Source organism: Coloeus monedula, assembly GCF_965178545.1.
Source record: "Coloeus monedula genome assembly, contig: HAP1_SCAFFOLD_31, whole genome shotgun sequence".
In the NCBI taxonomy this organism is placed as follows: domain Eukaryota; kingdom Metazoa; phylum Chordata; class Aves; order Passeriformes; family Corvidae; genus Coloeus; species Coloeus monedula.
The window spans coordinates 116,344-128,414 of NW_028120826.1; positions in this window are offsets into that span (position 1 = coordinate 116,344).

Below are 12,071 nucleotides of genomic sequence, written 5' to 3' on the forward strand. Positions count from 1 at the left end.
AACAACTGCTAAAAAGTACCCTAAAAGGAACACATCAAACTTTAAAACGCATTTTAAATCAACAGAAAGGGGGAAAAGCCCAGGCTACACCTCAAAGAAGGTTGAATAAAGCCTTGTATGTTTTTAATTTCTTGAACAGCTCTGCAGAAGAGCCTGATCCCCCCATTTTCAGATATTTCTTGAACAATAAAAAAGCAAAACTGAAAAAACACCCCCCAGTTTTAATTAAGATTCTAGAATCAGGAAAAATAGAAAGACCATACAATCTCATAATGTGGGGAAAGGGATTTGCATGTCTCTCCACAGGTGAAGGAACCAAGTGGATTCCAGCAAAGAAGGTGAAGCTGTACCACGCATCAAAGCCTGCTGTCGGTTCCACTTCAGCCAGTGACCCCGTGAGTGGAAGCCGAGAAGCCATCACCCAAATGTGAACTATGCAGAACCACTGAGAGAAGATCATCTGCCAGAAACGGCTCAAGAAAAGAATGGAGTTCTAGTATTATTTGTGTAGATGCATGTTATTTTTAACCTTTTGTTTTTGTTTTTGCAGTGAAGCTTTACCTGTAAATCAACCAAAGACAAATGTCTGGGTTGCTTTAGCCAAATCTGCAGGCTCCGATACCATCTGTCTGTCTGACACAAGCCCTGACAAACCTTTCTCAACTTATAGAGTGCCTTTCCCAGAAGGTTTTCATACAGTTACAAAACCTAAGGGACCTAGCTAACCAAATTACAACAGATAACCTGTCTTGGCTAGACAGTTTGTTTAATGGCTGGAGCTTTGCACCCTGGCTAAGGGAACTCTGTAAAATAGGCTTGATTATTCTAGTAGTAATAATTATAGTTTTAGTAGCAGTACCTTGTATACTTCAGTGTGTGCAAAAAATGACGAGTAGGACTGTGTCTAATATCTTAGTTGTTCATCGGAACGGGGGAGATGTTGGGAAAGACGAAACAGGAAGGCCTTATAAATATGATTGCCTGACAAAAGATTTTGGGAATATGAAAACTATAAGCGACATCGAAATGAAAGCCACCTTTGAGATACCAAGTCTTAGTTACTGAACAACTGGAAAACAATGGTATGGCCAACTGAAGGTAATCCCCTCTTGATTGAACAATACCCTCTGCTTGCAGGCAGGTCCAAGGGTCAGAGCAGACCCTACTAGCTCAGCAGAAGGGGTCCAAAGAGTAGTTTTTAGAAGTTAAGATGTAACACTATGGTAATATAAGAACTCTTATAGGCTGTATGTAAATGCTATAGGATTTGTATCTTGTATTAGATTGGTTAGTGACAATTAGAATATTCAGTACAGAAGATGATTTATTGTATTGTAACCAGGACTTCAGACACTTTTTACTACACTCTTACTATACACTCTTACTATACTAGACTCGTGCTCTCTCTTACTAGACTCTCTTACTGTAGACTCTTACTATTCTCTCTTACTATTCTCTCTTTGCTTACCCGCTTACTCTCTTGCTCTCTTGGGCCTGCTCAGAGCTGCCAGCTGCAGCTCTAAGCAGTGCCCCTGTACCCACGCCCTTTGCAATAAACCGCATGTTCCAAGATCTGACTACAGAGATCTCTCGTCTCCATCCATCACCATCCGTCCGTCTACGCCCGGTCCAGACCGAACCACCCTGCCCCTACAGATTTTATTTCTGCCCAGCATCTAACCCAGGGAAAACCTATTGTAACTGGCCTGGACACTACTACTGTGCATACTGGGGCTGTGAAACAGTCACCTTTGGGTTTTCCCCTGGAGGAGGAAAAGACAAATATATCAAGGTCGGGTGGAGGCCCAGCGGGTGTCAGCCCCCAGAGGTAGGGCCAGACACAGGAATAAAGCAGGGTGGAAATTGTCACGGAATTCAGATAAATGTGACCAATAAAATGGATTCCGGATGGGCAATAAGAAAAACCTGGGGAGCCAGATTATGGGAATCCTCTACAGATCGAAGTGGGCACTTTCTAATAAAAAGGGAAGAGATACCACCGAGTGTTGAAGCCATAGGCCCCAACGTAGTTATTAACCCCCCTATAAAAATTCAGTCCCAGGGTAATCAAGCGGCAGAGGAAGACCACACTGCTCAAACACCGACTATTTATAATCAAACTGAATCAGACCAAAAAGAATTGAGGGAATACAGCACCTTATGGAAAGTAATGCAAGCCAACTTTGGCATTTTAAATAAGACCAGCCCAGAACTGACAAAAGGATGTTGGCTATGTTATAATATCAGGCCTCCCTTTTATGAGGCTGTCGGAATAATGGGTAAACCACAAAGACTCAACGAGAGCAACCCAAAACAGTGCTCTTGGAAAAAGAACAAAGTGAGTGAGCAGGGGATAACACTCTCCCAGGTATCAGGACAAGGACGATGTGTAGGTACTGTTCCCAAAAAGAAAAAACATTTATGCAACATCACAGTGAAAAATCCAAAGCAGAGACAGCCAGCAGCATGGTTAATCCCGGCCGCCAATACCAGATGGGTCTGCCAAAGCATAGGAATAACTCCTTGTTTGTCCCTTGAAGTTTTTAATCATACTCATGACTATTGTATTCAGGTAACCATCATACCTAGAATCACTTACCACCCTAAAGACTATGTTTTCAAGCAACATATCACCCCTAAACACCACTTGATGAAGAGAGAACCTTTCACTGCCCTAACCATAGCAACCCTCTTAACAGTAGGAGGAGTGGGAGCTGGAACAGGAATAACCTCACTAATTAACCAGCAAAAAGAGTTTAAAGCACTAAGGATCTCTGTAGATGAAGATTTAAGTAAAATAGAGCAAGCAATTGACGGATTAGTCAAGTCAGTCAGGTCACTGTCAGAAGTGGTCCTACAAAATCGCAGGGGACTAGACTTACTGTTTCTACAACAAGGGGGTCTTTGCGTAGCACTCAAAGAAGAGTGCTGCTCCTATGCCGATCACACCGGGGTGGTAATAAACACCATGAACGAATTAAGAAAACAGCTAGAACAAAGGAAACGAGACAGGGAAACACACCAAAGCTGGTATGAAAACTGGTTTAATCATTCCCCCTGGCTGACTACATTGCTTTCAACCATTGCAGGACCATTAATTTTGTTAGTGCTTAGACTCACCTTTGGACCATGTATATTTAATAAACTAATTTCTATAACAAGAAGCCGCTTAGAAGCGGCACACATTATGCTTGTTAGAGCTAAGTATAAACGAATACTTGAAGAAGAAAACTTAGAAACATTAGAACTGGCTAAACAAGAATTACAAAGATTCATGGAACAAAAATGAATAAAGAAGAGAAATGGGGGATTGTGAAGGATGCAGGATGTTTTGTCCACTAATATCAAGTAGCAGGAAACCAGCTGCCTATACCCAGATAAGAGTCAGAGACAAATATGTGCTTGCCTAATCCCTATCTGTACTTGCTTAATCAGCTTTTAGTTCCAGGACCTTGAGCATAATGACCATACAAGGAAGGAGCAACCAAAAGACACCGGAGGATGACTACTAACCTTCATTCTGCGACCACCAAGAGGAAAAAAAAAGACCCCCTAGCAACAAGTCACACATGCGCAGAATACCATGAAAAAGACACGTTAACAGGAAAAGAGACTGTATAAGAAGGAACTGGAACTGGCGAAAAGTGCGGCAGTTGGTGGAGCAGAGACTCCCCTGCCGCCCAGCGCTGTATTTGCTTTTGCCTTGCTTGCTTGCTGTTAATAAATAAAATTGTAATTAGCAGATTGAGTCTCGGAATTCATTACAGGATCATGGAATGATGGAATCATAGAATGGGCCGGGTTGGAAAGGACCTTTAAAGGCCATCTAGTCCAACCAGCTGCCATGGGCAGGGACATCTTCAAGCAGAGCAAGCTGCTCAAAGCCCTGTCCAACGTGGCTCTGGATGTTCCCAAGGATGAGGCACCCAACACCTCCCTGGGCAGCCTGTTCCTTGCTGTCACCACCCTCGGTGTAAAAAATCTCTTCCTCATGGTGGGATCTCTTGGATGACAGTGTGAGGAGCAGCAGGCCAGCAGAGCTCATGGAAGGAAGAGACTCATTTCATGGCACTGCTGGCCTGGGCAGAATTACCATGGCTCCGAAAGGCAGCAGCTGGTGCAAAGGAATCCAACCCTGGGGTGGTGGTGAAAGAGCAAACAGGACTGGGCTGAGTGCTTGAGAGAGGATGAGGCTTGTGGTGATGCGATACCTTTATTGTATTTTTATATAAGTTTTCTGTACCCCAATGGTTCATGCCTACCTTCCCCACTCCTATTTCCAGTTGGTTTCCCCCAGAGCCAAGCCTCTCCCCTGGTGCTCCCTACATGGTTGTTCTCCTCCCCTTGTTCTAGCTCTTTCCCTATCAATCACCCAAACCCCTCCTGTTGTTCCCGAAGGTCCAGTGTCCATCATGTGAAACCTCCCAATTTACCCTTATATGGTCCCCATCAATCCCCCGAGACCCTACCCCTCTAGATACCGCCCCCTTTGGAAATCCCCTAAACCTCGATGCCCCATTGGGGCATGTGATCCCTTTCCCCTCCTCCCCTTGGGGCTATTGGCCCAAGGAAATGTCTATCCTCGTCCACATCCCTCCCTTAGAGATTTCTATTGGTCCCCAGTTAAGCCATCCCCATTGTAACACCTCCCTTTATAAGGGCTTCCCTGGAGCTGCTGGAGGCTTGTCTCCTGGGAGTTGCCTCCAATAAACTTGGATTATGCCGTGTGGCAAGCCTCCTTGCTACTCTTTATCCTCTCCCTCGTTGGGACTGCTGACAGCCACTGTGCCTGGAGCTTCAGCTCCCCTGGGCAGAGCTGAACTCCTGAGGAGCAGCTTTAAAGCCGAGAGCCTCCAGCTGCTCCCCACTCCTGTCGCACACCGCAGGAGCTAGCCTGGGCAGTGGTCAGTGGCGGTCATTGCGACAAGGCTGATGAGGAAAGAGGACTCCCCGTCCTGGCCTTCTCAGAGGGTCCTTCCCCAAGAGCTCTGAAGCTGCCTGCAAGAGCCTGAGCTCTTGGTGCCCTTGGCCATGGCAGTTGTGTGCACCAGTGAGGTCTGTGAGGAGACAAGTTGTCCTCGTGGCACTGGGGCTGTGTCCAGGCAGCCCTGGGGACGCTGGGCACCGTTACGCTGCTGTCCTTCCTGGGCACTGCCCTTCACAGCCCAGGCTGCCTCCAGGGAGAGCCCTGGGCTCTGGGAAGGACAGGATCTCCCATCCCAGAGGCTGGGATTCAGGCCTTGGCCCTTCTGCTCCATCAAACAAATGCTTTGCTCAGCACCAGAGCCACCTGCCTCTGCCTGCCTGCAATCACAGCCTCCAGTGACTGGCTCGAAGGAGTCCCTGGGGAGGCTCCATTGTTGGTGATTGAATCTCAGACCCAGACCACCATGTGCTCCTTTGTTCTGCCATGTGCCTCTGCAGGCAGGTTTTACAGCTTACAACCCAATTCTACCTTATAATTCTCCATAGTTCCCCCTTTTCTGTTTTATACAAATAAGAATTATGACAGCGATTAAATAGATAGAACTTTGTGAAACAATGTAAAGTTGTCTAAAACTTTTACCATCACTCAGAGTCTGCAACTGCTGGAAGGTCCTATTTCACAGTGAATGCTTAGAAAGTCTTTCCTAGGCAAGACTTTTAAGTTTACTTTGAAAGATGGTCCAGCTTTTCTAAGATCAAATTGGCAAGTCAAAATGACTTGATTACACTTTTAGGGCAGAAACACTTGGGTCTGATGGTAGAAATCCCTAATCAGCCAGGGATAGGGCTTAGCCAGAGCCTTAAGCCTTGACTGAGAGGGTCTCTCTAAAATACTTATAAAATTGCTTAAAAATTTTATTAGTATGTTCCCTATTAGCATTAGGAAACAGCCAGTGGCAAGTCTCAAAAATACTCCCAGACCTCGCAAAAATCAGCCATCTGCACCATTAACTGATATTAAACACACTTGGCACAGCTCAGGACAATGTCTCATTAGCCCTTAGCTGCATACAAGCTCAATTATGGATGCAATCCACAGCTTCCTTCATTATAAGAGAAGGTAATGAAGGTGTTTTCCCTATTGAAATCCGAGGAGCTGTTTAGAACAATGCTACTAAATTGGAAAAAAAGCTCCAATCCTGGTGGACCTTGGTAAATTTCACCTATGACCCAATGACTACCATAGCTACTGCCTTCGTGCTTACGATACGGAATGCCACAGTTGATGTAATTCATCCTATTGTCGCATTGGGACTAAACTATGAAGGAACAGTTTTTTACCCCTCTGAACACAGAGTATGGGCTCGGATGGTAGGAGAAAAATGGCAAATGGTGAATTTAGAATCTTGCATCACACGGGAACAACAAGGATTTCTCTGTGAAAGTAATATGCTTGATGCTAAAGACATATAGCTTGATGCACAGAACAAGGCATTTGTCACTTTGAGATCCACCCAGACACTTCACCAAAAACTGTACTTGCCTATATTGGCCAAGGCTGTGTAGGCTTAAGAACTGTCTGCCCTTCTATGATGATAGATGACAGTAATATAAATGTAGCTGCCAGGAATCACTCTAATTTTTGGATCTGTAATTTTACCAAGATTGTTGGGTGTGACTTTTTGTATTTAGCACCGGTCGTGTCTCATCAATTAATAAGGTCTAACTACACCATATACCATACATTGCTACCCACACCTAGTGGGATGGACCTAACATTAGTAAAGCAATTAGTGAAACATCAGGACCTAATGGAGATTTTAGAAGAAATCCAAAGAAACGGGAAAAAGACCTTAATCACCACCCATCATGACACACAAGAAATCAGCAGAATCTTGCAAAGGGTAAAACAAGACGCAAGCCATAACTGGTGGGACTCGCTTTTCGGGTGGTCACCTACCACAACAGGCATCCTAAATACGTTCTGTCACCCCATCATTGTCTTATTAACCTTGGTTAGCACCTGCCTCGTGCTGTCTATCACGTTGCTTATTTGGAACTATAGAGTACTAAAAAGGTTATCAGTTTTAACTACTTTGTCAAACACACCTGGAAAAGCATTAAGGGATGCCTACTGAAAAAAATCATTAGGAAAAGGATCTATGTATTAGTAAAAGAAGTTACTAACTCTTTAGAAAAGGGGGGACTGAATCAGGGGAATGGGGAAGCAGAGGTTAAGTGATTTATTAAGAATTGGTTTGTTAGAAGCAATGCATAGAGCTTGCTCAGCACTTACGGTGCATACCAAAGCAGCAAGAGAGGATAAGAGACTACTGATAAGGCAAAGGAATCCTGGTTTTAACCTAAAACTAGCTCAAACCAGTCTTGAAGCTTGGGCTTGGTCCAGGGGCATAAAGAGCACGCGCAGGGAGGGAAGGCAAAAAGTTCAGGATGAGGAAGACGCTTTACTTATCTGAGGAGGACTCTTGTTTCATCTCGGAGACCCCTGCCCACGACCACCAGACAACACTGCACAAGCGCAATGTGGATGTAAATGACTTTTGGGTTCATTGTCCTACGAAGCGAGGCTAGGCGGAGCCAGATAATGAATATGTATAGGTGTATTGGGAAACTTAATGAATATGGAACTTGTAACCCGATAAATACCAAGCTGAATGCAGCTGTCGGCGTGCATGGCTTTGGAGGAGCTATCGCCCATGTGTCCCAGCGCTGGAATAAACACACCTACTTTACTCCTTATTCTGGTAGTGGAGTCTTTTCCGCTCATCAGGTGGCTGGTTGGTTGGGTTGGGGTTGGGGTTTTTTGGGGTACCGCTGGGGGGGTTGTTTCTTGTAAGATGTGCTACGGGGTTTGAAGGTGCTGTGGGTGCCCGCAGCGCTGGCACAGCCCCGGCACGGGCAGGGCGGCCCCGGCCGGGCTGAGGGAACCGGGAGCGGCTGCCCGAGGCTGGAGCGGGGGCGCAGGAGCCGAAGGGCCGCTCTTCAGGAGGAGCGGCCGCGCTGCCCCGGAGCCGAGCTGGGCACAGCGATGGCCTCGGGGCGCTGTCAACCGCAGCCATTCCCGATGCTGCCACAGCGCTTGGCGGGCGGCTTCCAGGAGTATTCCTGGGGAGTGCCGGGCTGGGGTAAGAGCGCGGCTGCCTCGGGGCTCGGGGGCTGCGAGGGCTCTGCCGGGCGGGCAGGGGCGCGGAGCGGGGCCGGGCGGGCCCTCGGGGCCTTGGCGGGGGTGACCTCGGCTGGACGGGCTGGGGCCGCGGCCGAGCGCCGCCGCCTTTGGCCGGGAGCCTCCCGGGCAGAGCTCTGTGCTCGCTGCCGAGGCCCGGGCGGCCCGGGCAGCGCTCGGCGGCCCCTGGGCTCCGGCGCAGGGGGGTCCGTGTGGCCGGGCCGGCGCCGTGTCCCCAGCGCGGCCCGAGGGGAACAGCCCGACCCGGCCGCGGCCTTTTAGGCCTGCGGCTGCTCGGGGGGATGGGCTGAGCTGGGCTCAGCGGGAAATGGCTGAGGGAGAGTGGCTGAAGCAATTTCACAGCTCCAGTGGGAAACTCTTTACAGCACCATGTGCTGTATGGTGTGTTACAGACGGTGTCCAGTAGAAGGGGAATTCCTTCAAGACACTTGAATTAAGAGTTGATTTAAACTTTCTGTGGGCCTGTAAAAAGCTTTTGTTGCAGTGCAGCTCCCAGACAGCCCCTGGTGCCCGGCTGGGCTGTGTCTCTGGGGCACAAACACCCGCGGAAGGAGCTGGGCCCTCGGGGCTGCTGGTGCTGCTCGCAGAGCCTCCTTGCAAAGGGGATCCAGGGACATCCACAGGCAGAGGCACCTCAGCCTCACTGTGGCTCTCTGGGGCTTGTTCTGGAGAAATGACCTTTTGGGAACTCAGAGTTCACTGTAACTAGTGGAAGGGATTAACTACTGCAGCATTGTAAGGCTTCTTGCCTCCAATTAAGAGGATTTGTTGAAGTTTTCTAAAGGCTGTGTTGTGACTCTATGATCTGTGGAGAGCCTCTTTGTGCATTAGTGCAGCTCTGCCCATCACAGATGCTCGTTGCCACTGGGTGTCACAAAACCTCTCCTTGATAAAACCAACTCCATGGCAAAAGAAGTTCCCAAAGAGCAAGAATTCTTCTTTTCTCTGTCCTGCATGTTTAAGGAGCTCAGATTTTCGCAAAAAGGTTTCTTTCTACTTACTCCTTGAACAATGAACAAAGGAGCACCAAGAGTTTTGCCACTTCTTTCTTAGTTTTCCAAACTCTTTTCTAAGAGCCTGCCAAAATGGTATCTGGCAGCTGAGAATCTGTGGGATATCTCAGACTCTTGTCTGTGAGAAAAGATCATGGGAATTAAGTGCCTCAATACCTTTGAGGCCCTGGACTTTTTATTCCGTCTTTGGCCTGGGGCTGGATTTTCCCTTTCTTTCAGTCTTTTTGTTTTAAACTTCCCCTTGAATCAGAAAATGCCGTGACCTGATGTGGTTTCTGTAAGGATGAGTGAGGTTCTTCCCTTGCAAAGCAAAGGCAGTGGCCAAAAGGCAGCTGAGCCTCAGCAGGGACGGCGCCCATGAGCTGGAGCTGCCGGTGGAGCATCAGCTGCTCGGGCGGTCTCTGGGGAGAAGCAGGGCTGTCCTCTGCTTCCGCTGACAGCTCCGGCGGCTCTGGGAACCTGCGTGCCCGGGCAGCCCCAGAGGTGCCAGATGTGCCCCCGGGACAGGCGCTGCCGAGGGAGGGCGAGACGTGGGGCTGAGCCCTGAGCCCGAGAGGGGCTCTGGAGGAGGCACGGGCAGCTCCGCTCCTCCCTGCAGGGTTTGTGCCCTGCTCGGAACCAGTTCCCATCCAGTGGGGGAAAACACCGTCCCTGGGGCACGCAGGAGCGCAAAGGGCTTCCCACCCTTAATCCCGGCCCAGCAGCGTGGCTCCGTTTTGCTTTCTCCCGCTGCCCTGCTGTTGTGTTTCTGCCCTCGCAGCTTCCGCCGCCTCCAGGGCCCGGCTGCCGCTTTTCCCCTTGGGAGCGTCCCGGCGGCTGCAGGGAAGGCAAGGGAGGCTCCGTTCGCCCGGCTGAGGGTGCGGGATCCCTGTGTCCAGAGCTGCTCGGGCAGGATGTGACAGAGCTTGGACACGGGATACGCTCAGAGCAGAAGGTTGGTGTTGCTTACAATGTTAGAGTCAATACAGTGTAGTAAAATTGATCACAACTGAATGGAATTTAAATTGAAATTCCTACAACTCACATTTTATGCCATAAAGTACAATTTAATACAACTGACGTTTAAACAAATACAGCTTAAAAGTTTGCAACATTAAATACAATTTAAATTGAAACTCATACAACTTAAAATTAATACAAGTAAATCCAATTTAATGCAATGTAAACCTTATTTCATATCTAACAGTTAATGCAAGTAAATACTATTTAACGTCATTTAAATTTAAACTGATACAACTTAGTTTTATGCAATAGATAAAGAAAGAATTTAGTACAATTTAAATTCATACAACTAAAGTTAATGCAAGTAAATACTATTTGATACCATTTAAATTAGTATAACTTAAATTTATGCACCTAAATACAGTTAAATACAAGTGTAGATTCATATAATTTTAATACAAGTAAATACAAATGAATGCAATCTGAATTTAAATTCATACAACTTCAAGTTAATGCAAGTAAATACTACTTAATACCACTTAAATTTAAACTAATACAACTTAAATTTATACAGTTAAATACAGTTTAATACAATATGTTTAAATTCATACAACTTAAAATTAATAGAAGTAAATACAAATGAATGCAATCTGAATTTAATACAACTTCAAGTTAATGCAAGTAAATACTACTTAATACCACTTTAAATTAATACAAGTTAAATTTATATAGTTAAGTACAATTGAATATAATTTAAATTAATAATAATTGAATATATATAATATAATATATATATTATATGTCATATAATATATAATATATAATATATATAATAAATATAATTTAAATTAATACAACTTCAATGGTTTTTCACGTTAATATAATTTAAAATAAGATTAACATCTATCAAATTGATATCAATAGCTACAAAATACCTACAAAATCAACTTTTTGCAAAAGCTATGCGTCTTTTTTTTGGCCCTGTGGCCAAGCTTCGTGGGTTGGGAATGAACATGTTTGTGTTTTTCAGTCTCAAATATCCCTGTCCCCTTGGAGTCCAGTTCACGTTTTCCATTCCAGGTATTTGCATGTGTGGAGTCCTTAAGTAATGCTCTTCTCCTTCCCTCAAGTACTCTTCAATTAGTGCCACCTGCAATTAGAAAGAAGTGGTGTCACAAACAACTCCATTCGCCTCTATAAAAACTTTAAAAGCTTCTGCAATTAGTTGATTTCAAAACTAATAGTCATCAGAAACAGAAACACATGAAGGCTCCTCTTGGGCAACTGGCTGCAGCAGTGGTACCTGACTTGGTCATTATTTTTGTTTTCTCCATTTCTGTTTGGATTCAGTTATTTCATTGCTGTGGAATAGACTCCCTTCACACGGAGCTCCACTCAAGATGCAAACCCTGCATCATGGGAGAATCTAAAGAATCAATCTGCCCATTGCATTTTAAGCTGAAATAATTAAAAAAAAAAACCCAAAAACTCCTGCTCTACCGTGCTGACAGGCATCCAGTGCAATGTGCCTTCTTCAGGCACAGCACAGAAGAATGGACTGGGAATTAATCCAAGCATGGCTTCCTCTTGTATTGATCCGTGTCCTGAGTTGTCCCTAAAGTGCTCCTCAGCCCTGGCCTTGGATTGGAGCTGTGCCACATGCTCTGGCCATGGTTTGGGTCGGTGAGGGGGATGTGTTTTTGAGAGAGGCAAGCAGGAAAGTTTAGGCACAGGTCCATCTGCTGCCCTGGGGTGCTGAGGGCACAAGGAGTCTGGGAGAGAAGCTCTGCCTCCTCCTCATGCCCACAGGGCTGGCAAAGGGGACCTGTTCAGGGGATGGGCTGCACATAGCACGGTGCATGATGCCATGGAAAAGAGTTTTCTGCAGTGCTGCTGAAGCTTGATGGACACTTGTGCCCGGGCTGTGGCTCCTTTGCTGCCAAGAGATCCATGGCCACAGGTGCACAGGAAGCTTTGGGCTCTCC